We start from the raw sequence: 20,127 nt of genomic DNA, 5'->3' as shown, positions 1-20,127 counted from the left end.
CAGTTTCAAACAATCCAACAGAACTATGTGCCTGGCCAAATTGTACTGGGAAACTTTGCTGTTTCAAAAGTTGCATAATTTCTTGGAATATTGCATTCCTCTTGGAAAGGTGAAAGTGATATCAGAATCTGGTTCTCTGATGGGCCACCTAGGCTGATGCAAGCCTCCACTAAGAAATGGAAGTGACACATCTCACTGTCCATGAGGCATACTGCATGCCACAGTGTTGCAGTCCTCTCTTCCACTGTATATAATCAATTTCAATTTTGTTGTGTTCTTCCCCTCTCACCTATTGTTCTGAAACAGTTGAATAACAGTATTTTTATCTTATCAAATTGTTAGCTGAAGAATGTTGGGTGTAACAGAGGTGAGACAGCTTCATGTAGATCGGAATAATCATGAAGTTACCAAGAATGTAAAACCCAATTGTTGGATTTTGGTTTTGCATATCAGATTTTACATCTGTAAATGGCTTCCTATAAATTAAGTTAAAAATTTTCAGAAGTGTTCACTAATTTTTGTATTCCCCTTTTGATGGAGTGTACAAATCCAACATGAGTCGGGAAAGGCTAATGGTGTGCTGGGCGGTCATCAGCCCCTGTCCTGTGACACCTGAAGCAAGCTTCATGCTTTGAGTGAGGAGCTAACAAGGGAGACTCAGTTCAGGGGCTGCCTGGCTGGGAGCGAGAAAAGAGGTGGAGGTTTCCTTTTGTGGGAGAAGGCTGGCTGGGGCCATGAACCAGGAAAGATCAGTGCCTGTTAGGATTTCCCTGAAGAAGGAAGTTTGTTTGTGTTCATTTTTTAGTTTGGGTTTTGGGTATCCTGTAGGGGTGGAACTTCTGTGTGATCTAACCAGAGGGCTGAGTCACCTCAACCTAGAGAGTGTTGGAGGCTGGCTGGATCAGCTAAAAGGCCCAGAGAGAAACAGAGGAAAAGACACTGATTCACTGAGCTGTGCCCTATTTTTGGGTGACCAACTGGTGTCCTCCTGCCTCACCCTGATCTGCTGTCAGTGGATGCCTTGGTCTTTAATATCTCTGAAAATTAGGCCTTGGTGTCAGGTAGGCAAACAAAACTAGTGAATGCTTCTGAAAACTTGGCTATAAACAACCAAGGAGCCTCATAAGTACTGTTTATACCCCATGATTTTGTAATAATATTGCACTGAAATGTGCTTCTGGATTCAGAGAGGTGAACATACTAATGAATAACAGGTATTTAGGCCTAAGACTTCATCCTTTTGATTTCTCCTGGCTTGTTTTCATTCTCTTCAAGCACAGGCACGTTGGACATAAATATCTGTCCTAATTCACTCTTAGTCTGCAGTAGCCAGACAGAGCTATAGTTGTATTCAGAGACTGTTGTTAGTGCTTCAGATGTAGTCTGTTTAGCTTCTTGGTATTACATATGGGATCATAATCAAGCCCTTAATTATTTTACTCTCTTTAGTAAATTAGGGACTGAACTTCCAGAAAATGAATGCTGTTACATAAATAGCTTCTGAAGCTTCCATTTTATGGCCTGTTTTGTCTTAGATTTTTCTCTCTCTACATTAGCTGCTTAACATCTATATAACTTCTGTACGGTTTGCAGATGGGATTTAAAATTACGTTGCTTTTTTAAGGTAAGATTAAAGCACAGAAGTTTGGATCACTACCAAAACTATTTTAGAGGACAAAATGAGAGTGGTTCAGAAGAAAAAGCTAAATGACAAAAAATATACCAGAGCAGCTGACTGCCTGAAGATCAGTAATTCAAACATGTAAGGGGCTTGGTTTTTCTGCCACCTTGGTTGCAAACTAGTAAACGAACTAAAGTTAAAGGAAGGGGTAGCTAGAGAAAGAGAGGTAGTTGAGAGAAATATGTATGAGGTGCTCAAATGGAAACAATATGAGTTTGTCTCTAAAGGTGAGTTTTCTGTAATAAACTTAAATAACTGGATGATACCATTTTATGGCAGGTGGGGTAAAAAGTACTTTAAGAAATAAGGTACAGAGAGGTTAAGTGACTTACCCAAGGCCACATAGTGAGATACTGGCAGTCTAGAATCAAACTTGGGTCTCCTGACTCCCTTCTTTAATGCTAACTACAAAATAGTGCAGTCTCACTAAAATATCATCAATTTTTAAAAATTGTTCATCTAATTTACTTTCACTGGTTAGGTTTTTGTGTTTTACTCCCATGTGAGCAATTAAATTAGAACCTCAAAGTAAAACTGACCAGACTAATTCAATACTACCATGTGACTTGGGTTCTCAGGACACCAGAGAAGTGTTTGAACATTTAATCTTTAAAAGTTTAAATGTAGAAAAACAATTAATCAAAACACTTTTCAACATACGGGGTTTTACAGAACCTAGACTTGGCCCTAAATGACTTCCTCCTGCAGTTCTTCTGTGTTCAGAGTTCCCATTGAAAACTGATGGGAGTTCTTTGCACAAGGGACTGCAAAATCAGACTGATATAGTGTCCCTTTAAGAAAAGGAGTACTTGTGGCACCTTAGAGACTAACAAATTTATTTGAGCATAAGCTTTTGTGAGCTACAGCTCACTTCATTGGATGCAAGTACTCCTTTTCTTTTTTGCGAATACAGACTAACACGGCTGCTACTCTGAAACCTGTCCCTTTAAGGTGCGTTGTGCCACTATAATACTTATAATAGCAATGAAGAAAATGGTACATTACATAGACTCATATGAATAACATTGGCTAATTAATCAGTTTGCAAATGCCTTATATAAAGGCTTTATGTGTAGAAAGAAAACTGTATTCTAGCTATAATGATATTCTACATCTCACAAGTGTTTATACCAAATATATGCAGAAGAAAAATGAAAGGAGATTAAAATTTTCAGAGAAGTTGGTAGGGGTGGTGGTTGTTCTCATGTTAGCTGGTATGCTGTGTGCTGGATGAATAGGATTCTTTATAGAATTATCTAAAGCCAAGCATTGATTTATTTGAAAACAAAGAGTTCTTTAAAGCAAAGTTTAGGCTGGCATTGCCATGAATCCTAGAATTATTCTATGTTTTAAATGAGAGAACAGTGATGTACTTGTACTTACATTTAGTACTGCAGAGAACTGCTCACTAGAGAGAGATTCAAACTCTGAGCAAGTCTTTCTAAATTCACTTCCAAAATTTCCAAGTCTACTCTTCTCACAATAGGTAGGTAATGAAAAGCAAACCTGAAAGATGCTAGAAATTGTACTAACCTATGCTAGAAATTGTGTCAAGCTGTTAGGGACATGTAATTTGTGATTAAGCACAGAAGCCAAGTAAACGCTTTCTCAGGTAAAACTATAACTACAATATGTAGAATGTGAGCTTATATTCAGTTATAATTTGGGGTGTCTAAGGTGCTGTATGGAGGGGGTTCTCAATGTCTTAGATATGTTTCTGAATGTTATTTCACATAGTGTGTGAGTATCTATTTTATATCTGTGGTAACTTAAAAGTCCCACAGTAACTTTTATGTCTGACTAAAATTTGAGGCTAGACAAAAAAGGAGTGAACTTGAGATCCCCTGGCCTAAATCAACTAAAACTCACTCTCTGTGCAACCACTATTTAAATGCTAGGTTACATGTAAAACTTTAGACCCACAACTACTGGTTGAATATAAACTATAAAAGCCAGATAGAATCGTTATCCTTAAATTGAAGTGCACCCTTCGTTCTTGGCTATAGCCATTTATATATTTCAGCTCATATTATGTAATATAGTCTGAGGCCTCCAGATAGGAGACCCCATGAGCTACACTACATAAGTGGAGCTGAAGTTAGGAACTGCCTTATCTGGATTTTTGGTATGTGTCAGAATAGGGGTAAGGTTTGTAGGGTGAGGTGTCTTTTTGTGTGTGTTTTACTATAACACAGCTGTATGTGCAATCTTTCTGACTTTTTAAAGTTCCAGATTAACCCAAATATGTAACAATATTTTAAAACAACTTTATTTAAAACAAATGTAGCTGTTGTATGATGATGGTGCGTCATGAGGATTTGTTGTGGAAGCATATATTAAGCACCTCTTTAAACTGATCTTCCAGATCAGTTCTAGGCCTAATAGTGAGATTCATGTGGGAAGGGAGGAAGGACCTAGAGAAGGCTGAGTCAGTTCCAGAAATGCAGCTAGCTTGTCAGTATACATGTTTCTCCCCATAATGTTGTAGCTGACTTCTTTAAAAACCTATATATTATCTAATAGGCCCAAGTAATGGCAGCCTTTTGTGTAAACTAACTGGAAATATCAATATGTAGACTAATACGATCAATGTCTAGTGCACAATACATTTCAGAGGTTGGTTCTAGTTGCTGGTCCACATACCACTTTCCTACTATGCCCCACCTCTGTCCTCTCTTGCCTACTTCTTGTCTGCCACCACCAATTCATTCTAAATAGAAAATGTAACCCTACCTATAAACATTTAATTTAAAAAAGCCTTCTACACCTTCCATGGAAGTGTGTGTGTCTAAATAAAGCTTCTCCATGGGTTCCTCTCATCCTATCTCTTCTTTAATATACTACTTGTCTTTTTGTCTAACTTTTGGATCATAAACTCTTCACAGCAGGGCCCACATCTTTATGAGGCACTGAGTATATTTCTTGGCACCGGGCAAATAATAATACATCATTCCTCAAAATGCTGTGCTAGGCCTGATATGCCAACTTAGGCAGCTTGTCAGCACTTGCACTCCCACTGTTGTTAGTACTGGTGGATCTGCCCCAATAGGAGATTCATCCAAAACAATGTGTAGATACTTACTTATTACTGTAGGCATATTCTCAGGAGTAATTGTGCTATGTCTTACTACAAGTTGATGTAATCTATAACAACCATAGAGGAACATGAGTTACAGCATTTGGATACAGCCTCCAGATTTTTCCAAAGCCAAGGTGTACTGAGCTCTGGAGTTTTGGTTCAGACCTATCTCCAATACTTGTGACTGTATAAAAAGGCAAAAGAGTTACAAAAGCACCTTATTAGAATAAACTGTTCAGTGATTTAGGTGGGCCTTAGTAATTAACTTAAGTACTTTACACTGCTCCTGTTCAAAAGAGAACACTGTGCTGCATTCCTATACCAAAAGCAAACTAACCTCTCCTAAGTTCAGCCTGAAGGAATGTGATGACACTGAAACTGTTGTTTGAATCCAGAATAAGTCAAGCATACAATATGAGGATTTTTTTAATTCTTTCTGGGAAGTCAGTACTCGCCACATTCCCCTTTGTATTAAAGCTGTTACAAATGCCACCTTCCTAAAAGGGGGGCTGGTTGTCTTGAGTTGAATCCAACAAACTGGAATTGGAAAAAACGTTCATAATGAAATGATAAACATTCAAAACTTCTTCCACCAAAAACTTCCACTTTGAAGATCTTTCTAAATAGTCATAAAATGTTTTAAGGCAATTCCCCATTTAAAACAAATGACAGTAAACAAACAAAAATTGAATTAGTACCATAATGTCCATGTTATGTCTCTGGGGAATAATCTAGGAACCCAGGCAAGGGGTGCACTAGCTACATTAGATAAAAGTAACAAAGAAGATTGTCCCTGCGCCACGGAGCTTCTCGGTCTACTTAAAAGGCAGGATGCAGCACGTAGATAAAACAAACTGGATGGGGGCGAGTTGGGAGGATGAGGTAACAATAAAAGTGTAGCAGAAGTCCATGTCTCTTGACTTCCTACTGTGTATAATTTAACTTGATCTTATTATTTGGGGTGACAGAATACGTGTATGTGTGTAGATGAGAAAAATGTTTGTTTAAGGTTGCAGGTAGTTCATGTTCATCTGACTTGTTTAGGATCGTTAGAGATGGCAATGACCTCTCTGATCAAGACTCTCCCTGCCACAAGGGCATGATCCAGTCGACTGATCAAGGAATTACCAGCACAAAACAATATCTTTAAAGAGCAGTGAGCAGAATTCTGCCAGTTTTTGGTACTTTCTGTCAAAATGCGTCTTTGAGGTAGTCTGGAAAGCAAAACATAATGAGAAATCCTTCATTTACGTTTACACAGATTAACATGTCTCCTAATGAAACAAGACTTACTGTGGGTTTAACTTGAAATGTCTTTTCAGATAAGTTGTACTAGGCTGATAAAATGTTTACTATGTAAATAGGTGCACATTCGCTGTTAACCAGCCATACATAGGCAGTCTCTAAGCCTGCGTCTACACTACAAGCTGGGGGTGTGATTACCTTGCTCGGGTACATGTACTCATGCTAGCACAAGTATAAATAGCAGGGTGGCCACAGTAGCACAGGTAATGGCAGTGCAGATGCAGCTTAGCTAGGCTGAGCACATCCCCACTGGTTTCTGGCAGGTTTGCTTCTGCTGCTCCCGTGGCTACGCTGCTGTTTTACACTTGTGCTAGCTCAAGTGTGCGCATGCAAGTTGAAGAATCACAGCCCTCGCTCGTACGGTAGATGTAGAATAAACCTGGTGACCGTGCAGGCACGCTTGCTGTGATATTACCCCTCAGCCAGACATCAACTGTGGTTCTTCTCTATTCTTGCTCTTCTATATCGGAGCAAGAGTAGGCTAGCCAAAAGCGATGAGGCCTCACTGCAGGAGGTTAGCGCTGTGGTGCTTTTAATGGAAGTGGCAGGCTAGGTTCCTTGCTTGGAACCAAATACTTGGTTTTGCTTACTTTAAACTTTTTGATTGGTGTGAGTGAGCAGAGGCTTGTCTTTACTTAACGTGGGATTGTGATTATAGCACTGACCTAGGACTTGGGTGAGACCTGGGATCCATTCCCAGCTCTGCTGCAAACTTCCTGTGGGACTTGGTCCGAGTCACTTAGGCTATGTCTGCCCTAGGAGCTCTGCTGCTGTAGTACCATAGACAGGACACTTCCTACAGTGACAGAAGGGAGTTTTCCATTGCCGTAGTTCAGGGATCTCAAACCCAGATCACTACGAGGGCCACATGAGGGCTAGTGCATTGGCCTGAGGGTCGCATCACTGACACCTTTTCATACAAAGATACGAAAGCCCCCCTCCCGCCCCGGCCATGCCCCCACTCCACCGCTTCCATGAGACCTCGCCTCTTCCTACCCCTTCCCCAAAGTCCCTGTCCCAACTCTGCCCCCTCCCTGCCCCTATTCCTACCCCTTCCCCAAATCCCTGCCCCGGCCCTGCCTCTTCTCCGCCTCCTCCCCTGAGCGCACTGCGTCCCCGCTTGTCCCTGCTTCCTCCTGGGAAGTCCTAAGTGCCGCCAAACAGCTGTTTGGTGGTGTGAAGCGCTGGGAGGTAGGAGGAGGAGCGGGTATTGGAGTGCTCGGGGGGGCGGGGAGCTATGGTGAGCTGCAGGAAATAACTCCGTGGGCCGCGTGTTTGAGACCCCTGCTGTAGTTAATCCACCTCTCCAAGCAACGGTAGCTAGGTCAACAGAACTAGAAGAGTCTGCATGCGGGGAGGTTACATGACTGGGGTGTGTGAATTTTTCACATTCCTAAACAATGTAGCTAGGTCAATTTAAATGTAAAGTGTCGACCAGGCCTTAGTCTCTCTGTGTTTCACCTCCCTAATCTATAAAAGGAGGATAATAATTCTTCCTTTGTCTGATTTGTTTATCTAAATTGAATGCTCTTTAGGGCAAGGATTCTCTTGCTATGTTTCTCTACGGTGCCTAACGGGAGGGGCTCTGATTTTAGTTAAAGTCTCTAGGAGCTATTATAATATAAATAAATATTAAACTATTCTTCAGTCCTGACTTTCAAACACACTGTATTCTACTGCTGAAGCACAAGAAATTGCTAATTAAGCTTTCAGAGTACTTTTAATTCCTGCCACACCAATTACTCCTAATTCTCTTCAACAGAGATTAGACCTTGTTTTATTCACTGGCCATAATTCCCCCTAGCATATAATAGCCTGTTATTCTTCTGAAATCTGACTGGTTCTACAGCTCTATTCTCCACCAGGACCCTCTTATTAATAGGGCCCTACCAAATTCACAGCCATGAAAAATGCGTCACAGATCGTGAAATTTGGTGTGTGTGTGCCCCCCCCCGCCCCCTCTTGAAATCTGGTCTTTTTTGTGCTTTTACCCTATATTATACAGATTTCATGGGGGCAGACCAACATTTATCAAATTGGGGGGCCTGACTCAAAAGGGAGTTGTGGGGGGGGCACAAGTTTATTTTAGGGGGGCTGCAATATTGCCACCCTTACTTCTGCACTGCCTTCAGGGCTGAGCAGTCGGAGAGCAGAAGCTGTTGGCCGGGCGCCCAGCTCTGAAGGCAGCACTCCACCAGCCGGAGCAGCGCAGAAGTAAGGGTGGCGATACCATACCATCCCACCCTTACTTCTGCGCTGCTGCTGGCGGTGGCTCCGATTTCAGAGCTGGGCTCCTGGCCAGCAGCTGCCGCTCTCCATCTGCCCGGCTCTGAAGGCAGCGCTGCTGTCGGCAGCAGTGCAGAAGTAAGGGTAGCAGTACTGTGACCCCACTGCAGTAACCTTGTAACCTCCCCCTGCACGACTGCCTTTTGGGTCAGGACCCCTACAATTACAACACCATGAGATTTCAGATTTAAATAGCTGAAATCATGAAATTTATTTATTTTATTTTTTTAAATCCTCTGACCGTGAAATTGACCAAAATGGTAGTGAATTTGGTAAGGCCCTACTTATTAAATGTGAAGCAGGCACCACTGATGGTTTCATGTGATGATCAGTTTCGTCAATGAACATCACAAGTTTTGGCAGGATATAGGTTTGCTGTTTCTGCATTCTCTTCAGTAAATGACTATTTGCCTTCTCAAATTCAAGTCTGGGCAGATTAAAATTCTTCAGTTGTGTTTGAAATCTCTTTCCTAGATGCTGCATGACTTCTTTATTTCTCTCAATTACTCATTATTGTCATCCCCTCTTTGTAGACTGAGACCTTTTGCTATAATAAGGATTCTTTCAAAAGGATTGTTTTGTACAGGATCCAGATTTTCCTATGAACCAGAAGAGTGTTTCTGATTATGGGCTGTCCTCCCACTACCTTCTCCTCCCTTCCTCCCCTCTACAGAAACACCCCTCACCCCCGCCCCACACACACCAAAAACTTTATTCCTTACAAAAAATGTGGGTCAGTGACCATTTTATAGCAACTAGTTTTCACTTCCAAAATGATCCATATACTTTGCTGAATAGGCCTCATCTCTGTCCAAGATTATATCCTGCTATAGATACGGTGTTAACTATGAAAGCAATGGTTGAGTTCAGAGTGGCGGTTCAATACAAGACAGGACACGGCTTTAGGGAAGCAAGCAGGCTGGTCTGCTGACGGGATTGCCCCTGTCAGCTTTTCCAGCTCCCCTTTATTTCTCTCCCCCCTGCGCATTACATACTCCGACCGCAAAAGGCATCAACAAAGGAAAAAATATGACTTTGATTAATATTCTTATTTACCAGCCTCTATCTACTACAATCTTTGTTCTCAGGCCTTGAGCCTAGGCCGAGGAAGCTTCCCACGGTTCATGTCCTTATTTTGACTTCCCAGATGGTCCATGTTTCCATGGTCCATGTCCTTGGACAGAGCAGAGCAACGTGTGCATTGCTCCTACACAACAGTCAGGGTGTGCCCTGACTGTTTGCAGGTGCGTGAACGCTACATGAACCCTTCATCCCCCCTTTTTTTATTATTTGTGCTCGGCCATCTCATGGTAGCCATCAATTTCCTTTTGCAAGCGATTTAACTCCCGGATTGACAAGGACATAACTCGGGGAGCCTGCCAGGGCGGATCTCTACAAAGCCTTAGCAAAGAGGGAATACATTGTATACAGCAGCAGCAAAATATAAGCCCAACAATTACAAACACAGCATAACCGAAAAGTTGTCGCAGCCATCCTAGAGAGGGTAGCCATCCTGTAAGCCAATTCCAAAAGCCCTCAAACCCCAGATCTTGGCGTATGTGTGCTGTAAGATTGGCCAATTCGGCCAGTCTAGTTTCTATGGAGCGACTATTATCAGTTAAATTAAAGCAACACATATGCCAAAATGTGGAGCAGCCTAGATGGTGTTTTAAGAGCAAAAAATCAATGGCTGCTCTGTTATCCAAAATTGCATCCCTTAATTCGTGTTGCTCTGTGTTAAGTAGGGCAATTGCCTGGGATGTTGTATTAATTGTCTTTGCCGCAAAGCATGCCAAGTTATTTAAAGTTCTGGCTGCATAAGTGGCAAGCCCGGGAACTCCAACAATAGAAGCCGCTAAGGCGGTATACTCAGCGTGGCTAAAATGATCAACATCTGCAACACAGTCTTCTGAAAGGGGTACACTTCTTTTACTACGCTTTTGGCCGGCAAAAGGCAGAATGAGTGTCATTCTGCTGAGGCAGCAAAGGGTGCCATCGCTTAAATTTGCGGGAATGTAACTAAAGGTGCGTGAGCCGCAGGTAAAAAACCACCCTGATGGTAGGATGATATGGCCATAATTGTACGAAACATTCACGGCGTGGGAACAATTTAAAAAGGGTTGAGAAATTTGCCGACAGCCCAAGGGCACCTTTGTACTAGTGCAGTTAACCACACGCACACAGGTGACATTGTTGGCCCCGGCCGGGTACGGTGTGTGGAGGGATATGGCCGTGTGAGGCAAAGTATAGTTGGCCGGGCCCCAATTAGCCATGCCAGAGTACTGGGAAGAGAGATTCGCGTAAGCAGCGAGCATCGTCTCATTCCCTATTTCCTCAGGGTGATGACATACTGGAATAAGGCATGTATCTAACAATTCTCCGGCTGCTACAGAATCAGATAAACAAAAGTGGGTAACATTTGCTATTGAAGCCAATCTTTCCCATAGGTTATATGTCATTCGGGCCCGTAACGGAGAAAGCGCTCCCGAGCCAACCCCTACAGGAAATAGCAGGCACAAAAGGCATACAATCAATACAGAATTAGCAGTAATTTGGGCAAGAATGGCCACAAACAAAGTCTCAGGAGACTCTGGCTGTTGGTTTGCTGCCAGTCGTCGTTGAGCCGCGGCGACCAATGCTTTTACTGCTCCCCATGTCACGGGCTGGCTTGGGACACTACGCCTCTTCCGTTTCCGTCCCTTCGTTGTCGACCCGGGAGGCACCGCGCTCTCCTCCAGGGTCAGCTGAAACTCCGGTATGGGGTTCGATAGTCCCTGGTGCCATGCCATGCTGCTTCAGTGCCGGTCGCACACACCGGGCCGGAACCCACAACGGTTCTGCAGGGAGAGACACAGCAGCATATCCCCGACCCCAAGTGATTAGACGTACTGGGCCCAGCCATTGCGGATCGGGCAGCTGACGGTAATAGACACGCGGTCTTTCCAGTACCTCGGATTTATGAAAATGCCGATCCGCAGGGGTCTGCTGATCTGCGTTCAGCGTTAAGTATTTAAAGTGAACAAAAGGATATGCAGTTGTTGCTGAATGTCTCCTAAGGTTCGGAGACGCAGCTCCCCTTGTTTTAATTGTTTGTCAAGCAAGGTTTTTAGCGTGCGATTTGCACGTTCAACAATGGCTTGGCCCGTGGAGTTATAAGGGATCCCGTGTGTGAGACGGACGTCCCATTGGACACAAAAGGTGGAAAGGGCTGTGGAGCAGTAGGCTGGGGCATTATCTGTTTTTATCTGGCTTGGGCGACCCATAACAGCAAAACAGGCTAGCAAATGGTGAATAACTTTAGGAGTGACTTCCCCACGCTGTGGGGTTGCCCAGAGGAATCCCGAATAGGTATCAATGGAAACATGTAAAAACGAATAGGGGCGGAATTGTGGCACATGAGTAACATCCATTTGCCACAGCTGATTCGCTGCGGTGCCTCTGGGGATAACGGCATAAGAAAAGGTAGGGGCAGCGGCGGCACAGTGGGGGCAAGAACGAACAATAGACGGGCATGATCAGCAGGAATGTGAAACTGCTGGGCCAAAACAGAGGCAGACTGATGAAAAAAGGCATGGCTTTCAATGGGGTCAGAAAAAAGGGAATTTACCTCACCACGTAACGCGCGATCGGCGCGCGCATTGCCCTCAATAAGTAGCCCAGGCAGAGGGGTATGACTGCGAATATGAGCAACAAAGTAAGGGAAATTACGAGTGGTGATGAGATACTGTAAAGACAAAAACAGGCGAAGGAGGTCTGCATCGACCTGAGGGGTAATGAGGGCTAGGGGTAAATGATCAATTACCTGATAAACATAATGGGTGTCCACAATCAGATTAAAGGGACAATCAGCAAAAAGTTGAAAGGCCAAAATAACAGCAGCCAGTTCTGAGCGCTGCGCAGAACGCTGAGGCAGCGTAAAGCGAGAATGCCAACGAGGGGGGGTCACCTAATTGATAGGTGACAACACCGCGATGTGGAGAGCCATCAGTAAAAAGAGTGACGGCTGAAACAATGGGTTGAGAGCGGTTAAGACGATGGACAACTAGGGGCACCTGTTGGGTAATTACCAATCAGGGATCTTTTGGGGGATTATAAGAGATCTCTCCCACATAATCACAAAGAGCCACCTGCCAGGCCAAGGAGGCGTGGCACAAGGAATCAAATTCACTACGGGACAAGGGGAACACAATGGCAACTAAATCGGTACCTGTGAGTTGCACTGCACGCTGGCGGGCTTTACGAACAAGGTCGGACAGGGCATCTAAATAAGGATAAATGTTCCGAGGAGGAGTGGATGACAAATATATCCACTCTATGATAGAGACGGCTGTGTCCGTACGAGGTACAAACAGAGCCGCAGTAGGCGTATGAGGGGTGGCAAGGAGAACCAACCGTAGGGGACGGACCTCAGTGAGTCTATCCACAAACTGCTGATTCAACACTGCATTAATCTGTCGAATGCAGGCAATGTGCTCCTCAGTGACGGCAATAATTGCGCCCGGTGCCCGAGCTCCACGTAGGAGCTCGAACAACGGCTGCAGCATTGATGTGGGGAGACGGAAGTAGGGTCGAATCCAATTTAAATGACCCAAAATCTGTTGTAATTTAACAAGGGTTAGGGGTTGAGGTAGAACCAGTTCTGGGCGAATAGGGGCGGCATAGGTTTGTAAAACCTTATGCCCGAGGTAGTGGTAGGGATAACAGTGTTGGATTTTTTCTGGTGCCACTAATAGGCCATTTTGGCCGAGAATCTGGGATAAAGATTCAAGCTGTTCTGCCGTGACCTGGGGACCACTAAGCAAAATGTCATCCATATAATGGTAGACCTTTAGTGTGGGATATCGGGCACGAAAAGGGGCGAGGGCCCGATCCACAAAAAGTTGACACAAGGTCAGACTATTTTGCATTTCCTGGGGCAAGACCTTCCACTGATATCTATGAGAGGGTTGCTGATTATTATATTGTGGCACCATGAACGCGAATTTTTCGCGATCTTGGGGGCAAAGGGGGATGGTAAAAAAACAATCCCTTTAAGTCTAACACACAAAGCTGATTGGTTTGAGGAATTAAATTCGGGTTCGGTAAGCCAAATTGTAAGTGGCCCATGGGCTGTATGCGTTTATTTATTTCCCTTAGATCATGTAACAGCCGCCATGCACCAGATTTTTTCTTAATAACGAACACCGGGGTGTTCCAGGGACTAGTGGAGCGTTCCAAGCGCTGCGCATGCAAATGCTGTTGCACAAGCGAATGAAGCGCTTTCAGCTTCTCTAGAGGGAGGGGCCACTGGTCAATCCATACGGGCTCTAAGGATTGCCACACCAAGGGTAATGCGGAGGGCAAGGTGGGTGCGGGAGGGTTTTGGGCCATTATGTATTAATATTGAGGGTGGTGTCCAGCTTTGTAAATAAGTCACGGCCCCGAATATTGAGGTGGAAAGGGAGCACAAAAGGGCGGATTGTAGCAAGGGCACGGCCTCCTGGTTTAGAGACCGTGACCCAAGACAAACTTTGGCGCCCGGGTTTACTACCCCCAATCCCCCACAACTCTTTAGAAGGAACTGTTGGCCAACTGACCGGCCACTCTGGATCACGAATCACCGTAACATCAGCTCCAGTGTCCACCAGCCCTGTAAAAGGAATATTATTTAAGAGAAGTGTTAACGGAGGTTTTGAGGGGCGGACCGACATTGTTAGAGCAACAAGTGGAGAGGACATGTTGTGAGATGGCGACTGAGCCAGCGTAGATCCAGAGCCGCCTCCGCCCCGGGCTCGATCCTCCGTAGCTGGCACCTGATAGGGGATTAAAATCAATTGCACAATTGACCGTCCACGTGGGAGCGACTGTGGAAGATGGGTCCACACCTGAACCTTAATAACGCCGGTGTAGTCGGCGTCAATGACCCCTGGGATGACAAAAAAAACCCTGTTTCCCAGCGTGTGAGCGAGGGAGAACCAGACCCACAAATCCGGCAGGGAGAGGTCCCATCACCTGGGTAGGTATGGCGCAAACCTCCCCAGGCAACCAAAAGTCAGCATCCTCCTGCATAATCAAATCAAGCCCTGCACTTCCGGCAGTCGCCGCCTTCATGGAGTCTATGGGTTTTGAAGCAGAGGAACAGTTGTCTGAGTAGGAAACACCCCCGTTTGGCCCTGGGTTCGGGGGGGACCCATTGTGCAGTTTCCCGACCCGCTACGACACTGATTAGCCCAGTGATAGCCCTTCTTTGAGGGGCGAGCGGGCGCCGCCGAGGAGCGGCACTCCCGCTGAAAGTGACCCTCCTTACCACAGCGGTAACAACGCTTCCCCTCCTTCCCGCTTTTCCGCAGGGCTGCAGCCAAACTCCAGCCTTATGGGCTTGGGTGCCGATGTTTTGGCATGCCCGCAGCATGTCTGACAGCTCTAGAATGCCAGAGGCTTGTGCCGCCTGGAGAGCACGGCGGCAATCCTCGTTCGCATTTTCAACTGCCATTTTTAACAGGATCTCCTGAGCTGCTGCAGGGCTATCCACCTACCAGAGAATAGCCTCCTGCAATCTATTGGTAAAATCCATAAAGGACTCTGATGCACCCTGATGGATACTGGCAAAGCTTTTGGTAGGTTTGCCTGAATCCGGGACCTTCCTGAAAGCATGCTGGGCGCAGGTGGAAATAATGGGGAAGTAGGCTGGAGGGAGTTGGGACTGCAGCTGGACAGTAGCAAACTGGCCATCCCCTGCCAATTGCTCATAAATGACACCTTGCTCTCTATACACCTGGGCTTGGCGCTCCACCATCTGCCGAAATTCACTAAGCCAAATAACATACTGACTAGGTGTCAGCATCATGCGCAACAGCACCTTCCAGTCTTCAGGGACCAAAGAGTACCCAGAACCTAGCCCTTCAATGAGACCACGCACATACGTGCTAGTCAGACCGAACTCGCGAATCGCTTTCTTTACCTCTCTGATCACCGAGTAGGACAAGCTGACCCAGTTTGCAACCTGGTTGCCCTGGCCATCATCCTGCCAGGTCACCGGACAGACTGAGACCAGCTCAGTCAGCTCCTCTGCTGTAAGATCTGAGCGAGTCTTCACTGCATGAACCATTTGTTGCACCAGCGAAAGCCCCTGAGCAGACGCGGACGACCCTCCGGGGGGCCCCGGAACATGGGGCCCCACGGGGGGAGGGTGATCACACACCGGCTCCGGTGGGGAAGGCCAGGGAGGCGGTGGTAATAGAGGCCCTGGGGGCGAAGCAGGGGGAGGGATGGTTGCAGGAGCGGACGGGGGTGGCGAGATCGGCAGCCCCTCTGTTGGTGTGGGGGGGGGGCCTGTCCGAAACGACATGCTGTGTCGCGGCAGAGGTGCCAGGCGTGTAAAGCCTGCACGGGCGCCCGAGGCTCCTTGTGCAATGTCTGGCCCAACCGCTCCCAGTCCGCTAGCTTAAGGGTTCCAGCTTCAGGGTACCATGGGCACTGGGCACTCACCTCCTGTAGCAGGAGAGTGAGCTCTCGAGTGGGACAGTCATGCTGAGCCTTATGCAGCAAATACTGTAGCTCACAGCGGTGTTGCACTTGCAAAGCAGAGAGGGAGCTTCCCATACTTACCACAATGAAAAATACTCACCGGGATCCACGAAGCAGATGAGTGACACGTCTGAAATCCTTGCCGGGCGAGGTGAGTGCTGAGGACCCCACGTTTGGGCGCCAGTTGTGGCGGTTCAATACAAGACAGGACACGGCTTTAGGCAAGCAAGCAGGCTGGTCTGCTGACGGGATTGCCCCTGTCAGCTTTTCCAGCTCCCCTTTATTTCTCTCCCCCCTGCGCATTACATACTCCGACCGCAAAAGGCATCAACAAAGGAAAAAATATAACTTTGATTAATATTCTTATTTACCAGCCTCTGTCTACTACAATCTTTGTTCTCAGGCCTTGAGCCTAGGCCGAGGAAGCTTCCCACGGCTGATGTCCTTATTTTGACTTCCCAGATGGTCCATGTTTCCATGGTCCATGTCCTTGGACAGAGCAGAGCAATGTGTGCATTGCTCCTACACAACAGTCAGGGTGTGCCCTGACTGTTTCCAGGTGCGTGAATGCTACATGAACCCTTCAGTTCAGCACCCTAGTTGATCCCATCAGCACTTTTTAGATCAAATTGAAGTTGAAATAAAATGAAGTCATATTTAACATGTTGAACAAGAGCCCTCATGAGTAGAGATCACTTGATGTAGTGTTTTGGTCTGGTCACAATCCTTCCGCCTCCTATCCTGCTTTTCAATAGGCATCTCTATAGGATAATGGAGTGATACTAGTCATTCCATTGTTAAGGCTGCAGCTGAGTGAGTTACACGCCTGAATTTATTTTATTTTTTTTAAGTGACTGCTTCCAAAATCCGCACATTTAATTTTAAATTTGACAAAAATGTACCATTGAAGCCTAATAATTATACTGTAAACTTCACACTAAAAAGACTATCCTAAGGCAGTCTATGCCTTTTTTTTTTTTTTTGTAGCAAATGTTCATGGTAGGAGAAGGGGTTGGGGCGGGAAGAGAGTGGGGCAGAGGCCTTGGGGGGAGGGGTGGAAAGGGGACGGGGTCTGGAGCAGAGCTGGAGGTCGAGCACCCCCAGCACATTGGAAAGTCGGCACCTGTGTACTGCCCCAATCTTGGGGTCCCTAGACACACACTCAGGACACAGACCACCTGTCTGGGATCTTTCTCTGAATGTTGGGACACACAGTCCAGCTGCCTAGCCTCTCCGGGTGCAGCACTGACTTCTCAGGCTCCCCAGTACTTAAACAGACCCTCTCCCAGAACTCCACCCCAAAGGTGTGAAGCTTCTGGCTTACAGTTTAACTCTCTCAGGGGCATGCAAATGTTTTGAAGCAGTGAGACTATTCAAAGTGTATGCATACTAATACCTTTATGCTCTTTTATCCTTATGTACAGCACAGTACAGATCATACAAAACAATAAAATATGCTAAACACCATGTCCCTCACTCACTCACCCTTCCTTAGGGAGACCTTAGGGACCACCTGTGTTCCAGTAGGCAGGGTCCTCTGCCCCCTTGCCTACCCTGCCCCTGCAGCAGCCTGCCTCATCTTAACAAATTGGCTCTCCCCTCAGTTTTCCCCCTCAGGGGTCCCTTTATAGATTCCTGCTGGGATCATCTGCTGCTTTTGTTTTCCTGATAATTTTCCCTTACTCTCGAACCCTCCTTCTTTCAAACAAGTGGAGGAAATGTCCTCCCAACCAGAGCAAACCCATTGTCCCAAAGTGTTTTTCTTTTGAATAAGAGAGAGACAAGATACGTGAGGAAATATCTTTTATTGTACCAACTTCTGTTGGTGGAAGGTATAAACTTATCGTTGAGTGCTGATCACTCACCGTTGTCTCTGACCTGGCAGAGATGTAACACAACCCTGCTAACTCTTGGTGGATCCACATCATCTTTCTGTGACACAGTAATTTCATTAATCAATTTAATAAAATCATCCACAGTTCAGAAGTCGTATAGACGACCCCCAAATCGTCACACTGTCTTTCTATATGTGAGCACTATGCATCACTCTTAGCACCTCTTTATTTCTCAGTATTTAAGCTTTCGTTTGTTGTCCCAAAGTTCAAGAAACCATTCTTGTATGAGCCAAAAGGGAGCGTTTGTACTTTCTGACCCTAATTTTTTTTTTTTTTAGTTTCAAAAATGACTGTAAACTAGCCCAGGTTAAAAGAGGTGCTATGCATAAGTGTTTATCTTAACCTGGAGGAAGCTGAGCGCTTCTCAGGCGGGCGTTAATACACAAGAATTGGTTGTTTGGAAAAGAGTAGTGAGGGGCAGGTGTGAGGGGGAGAGAAAGGTATTGTGGGAGAATTCAGAAGGAGGGAATGAACTGAGGGTATGTCTACACTACAAGTGCTACAGCTATGCTGCTATAGTGTAGACACTTACTACAGTGATGGAAAGGGGTTTGATTCCCCTTCTCGCGAAGAGATGTAGCTAAATTGACAGACACTAGATCGATGGAAGAAGTCTATCTGGGGCTTATGTTGGCTTAACTACATCTCTTGGGGTGAATTTTTCACAGGCCTGAGTGATGTAGCTAGGTCAACCTTAATTTTAGGAATAGGCCACACCTGGGGGGTGGACAGGACATTTCTGAGAAGGAGAGGAAATTTATAATGGTTATAGGTTAACTTGGTCATGCTCATCCCGTCCTAATTCCAAACTCCAGCTGTTGGGTTATGAATCCTTTGGCTGCGTCCAACTTGACACCCACCCCAATTTTCCTCTGGGAGTTAGCAAAGGTGGGAACACTAGTGCAAACACAGACACTCTGCATTTTAATCACTATGTTGTGTAGATATGCAATAGTGGGAAATTTTAATTTAGTCTAATGTAGACCTAGGAGAACCTTGCCTGTGTCTTGTTTAATTTCACCATTGAAATGACTAACTTTGTTTTGACATGGCTATTACATAGGGATCTTGCAGTGCTTTTTATATGCATGAAATGTCTTGGCTTGCCGGTTAGTTGCTTTAGAAATCTGGCAGTAATTAAACCCATTGCTGGAGGAAAAAAATAGACACTTTAATAGTGCTACTTTAATAGGGTTTGAACCCTCAGCATTTTAAATATGAAGCAGATATACTTTCCAGTAGGTTACATAGTCTTCAGTTAATGACCTGTATTTCTCTGGACATTCCATAGGTCACTGGAGAGCTCCCATATTGTCCAATTAATCCAATAAGGATATATTAATAAAATGCAAACAATGGCTAGTTCAATTTTTCAGTTTATAAGATCTAAAATACAATATGCAAAATTAATGAAAATCAGACATACTATTTTGCTTTTTGAACAAAAATGTTTAAATATTTTCATAATGCTGAGAATGTTTGGATTATAAATTTTGAAAAGTAAGTGATCCATTTGACACAGACTAAGATTGCTTTGAAGTTATGAAGCACTGAAATGTTTGTGGAAAAAACCAACCAACCAAAACAAAACCACAAGAACAATTTCTTTATCACATACAAAAATTGCTTTTATTCTTCATCTATTTTTGAAGAAAATTCTAGCTGGAATATAGAAAAATTCTTATTCTAATTACTTATTGAAGGAAAACTGACTAGCTTGTCTGATTTGCATGCAGCAGGATCTTGAGATGAACCAGGGATTTGACAAATTGACTTGAATACTGACTGTAGGAAGGTATAATAAGGTTAAATGATTGTGCTAAAAAAAAATCCATTCATCTTCACTCTCTCTTTAAAATTATTTGTATGCATTTACATCAGACCTAAAAGAGAGAGAAGTTTTGTGATGCAATATTTGGAAACAGGACAAGTGGTGTTGACTGAAGCAACCTGCAATATATTCCTATCCCTCCAACAACAAAAAAAAGTATGCGAGCACTACTTTGTTTCTTGGAATTGCATGTCAATTATGAAACACAAACTTCTGTCAAAACAAGGGCCGTTAACACACATCCACATGTTCTGTGTTTCTTTGTGTCCCACTTGCTGAAAATTCCATAATAAAGCATTGGACAACAAAATTGTAATTATTGAATTCATAGTGGTGTTTAACTATTGAGTTATCACTTTGTAGACTATGGAATATATACTGTACAAGCAATAATTAATGTCAGTGGAAACATGCTAATTTAATATATTAAGAAATAAAAATATAGCTATGTAACAAAAAAGGAAAAAAGCGATTGGTTTTAACATATGTCAGTTTTCTTGTTTATATGATCACCAAAGACCTTTGATAAGGCTGTATTTTAATC

General features: G+C 44.6%; 1 protein-coding gene across 9 annotated transcripts in view; it reads left to right on the top strand.

Annotated features, from left to right (window-relative positions):
- SGK3 (serum/glucocorticoid regulated kinase family member 3) overlaps positions 1 to 20,127 on the top strand; it is a 90,093-nt gene that overhangs the window by 8,075 nt on the left and 61,891 nt on the right. Inside the window, exon 1 of one of the 9 annotated variants that reach the window (XM_048840843.2) lies at positions 3,062 to 3,167. The exons of the other annotated variants lie outside the window; for them this stretch is intronic. The gene's annotated coding sequence lies outside the window, so the exon portion shown is untranslated. Of the gene's footprint in view, positions 1 to 3,061; positions 3,168 to 20,127 lie in introns of those variants that run through there. 9 annotated transcript variants of the gene reach the window in all.

Source organism: Caretta caretta, chromosome 2, assembly GCF_965140235.1.
Source record: "Caretta caretta isolate rCarCar2 chromosome 2, rCarCar1.hap1, whole genome shotgun sequence".
Classification (NCBI taxonomy): Eukaryota; Metazoa; Chordata; order Testudines; family Cheloniidae; genus Caretta; species Caretta caretta.
This window is presented reverse-complemented; position numbering and strand designations above follow the sequence as displayed.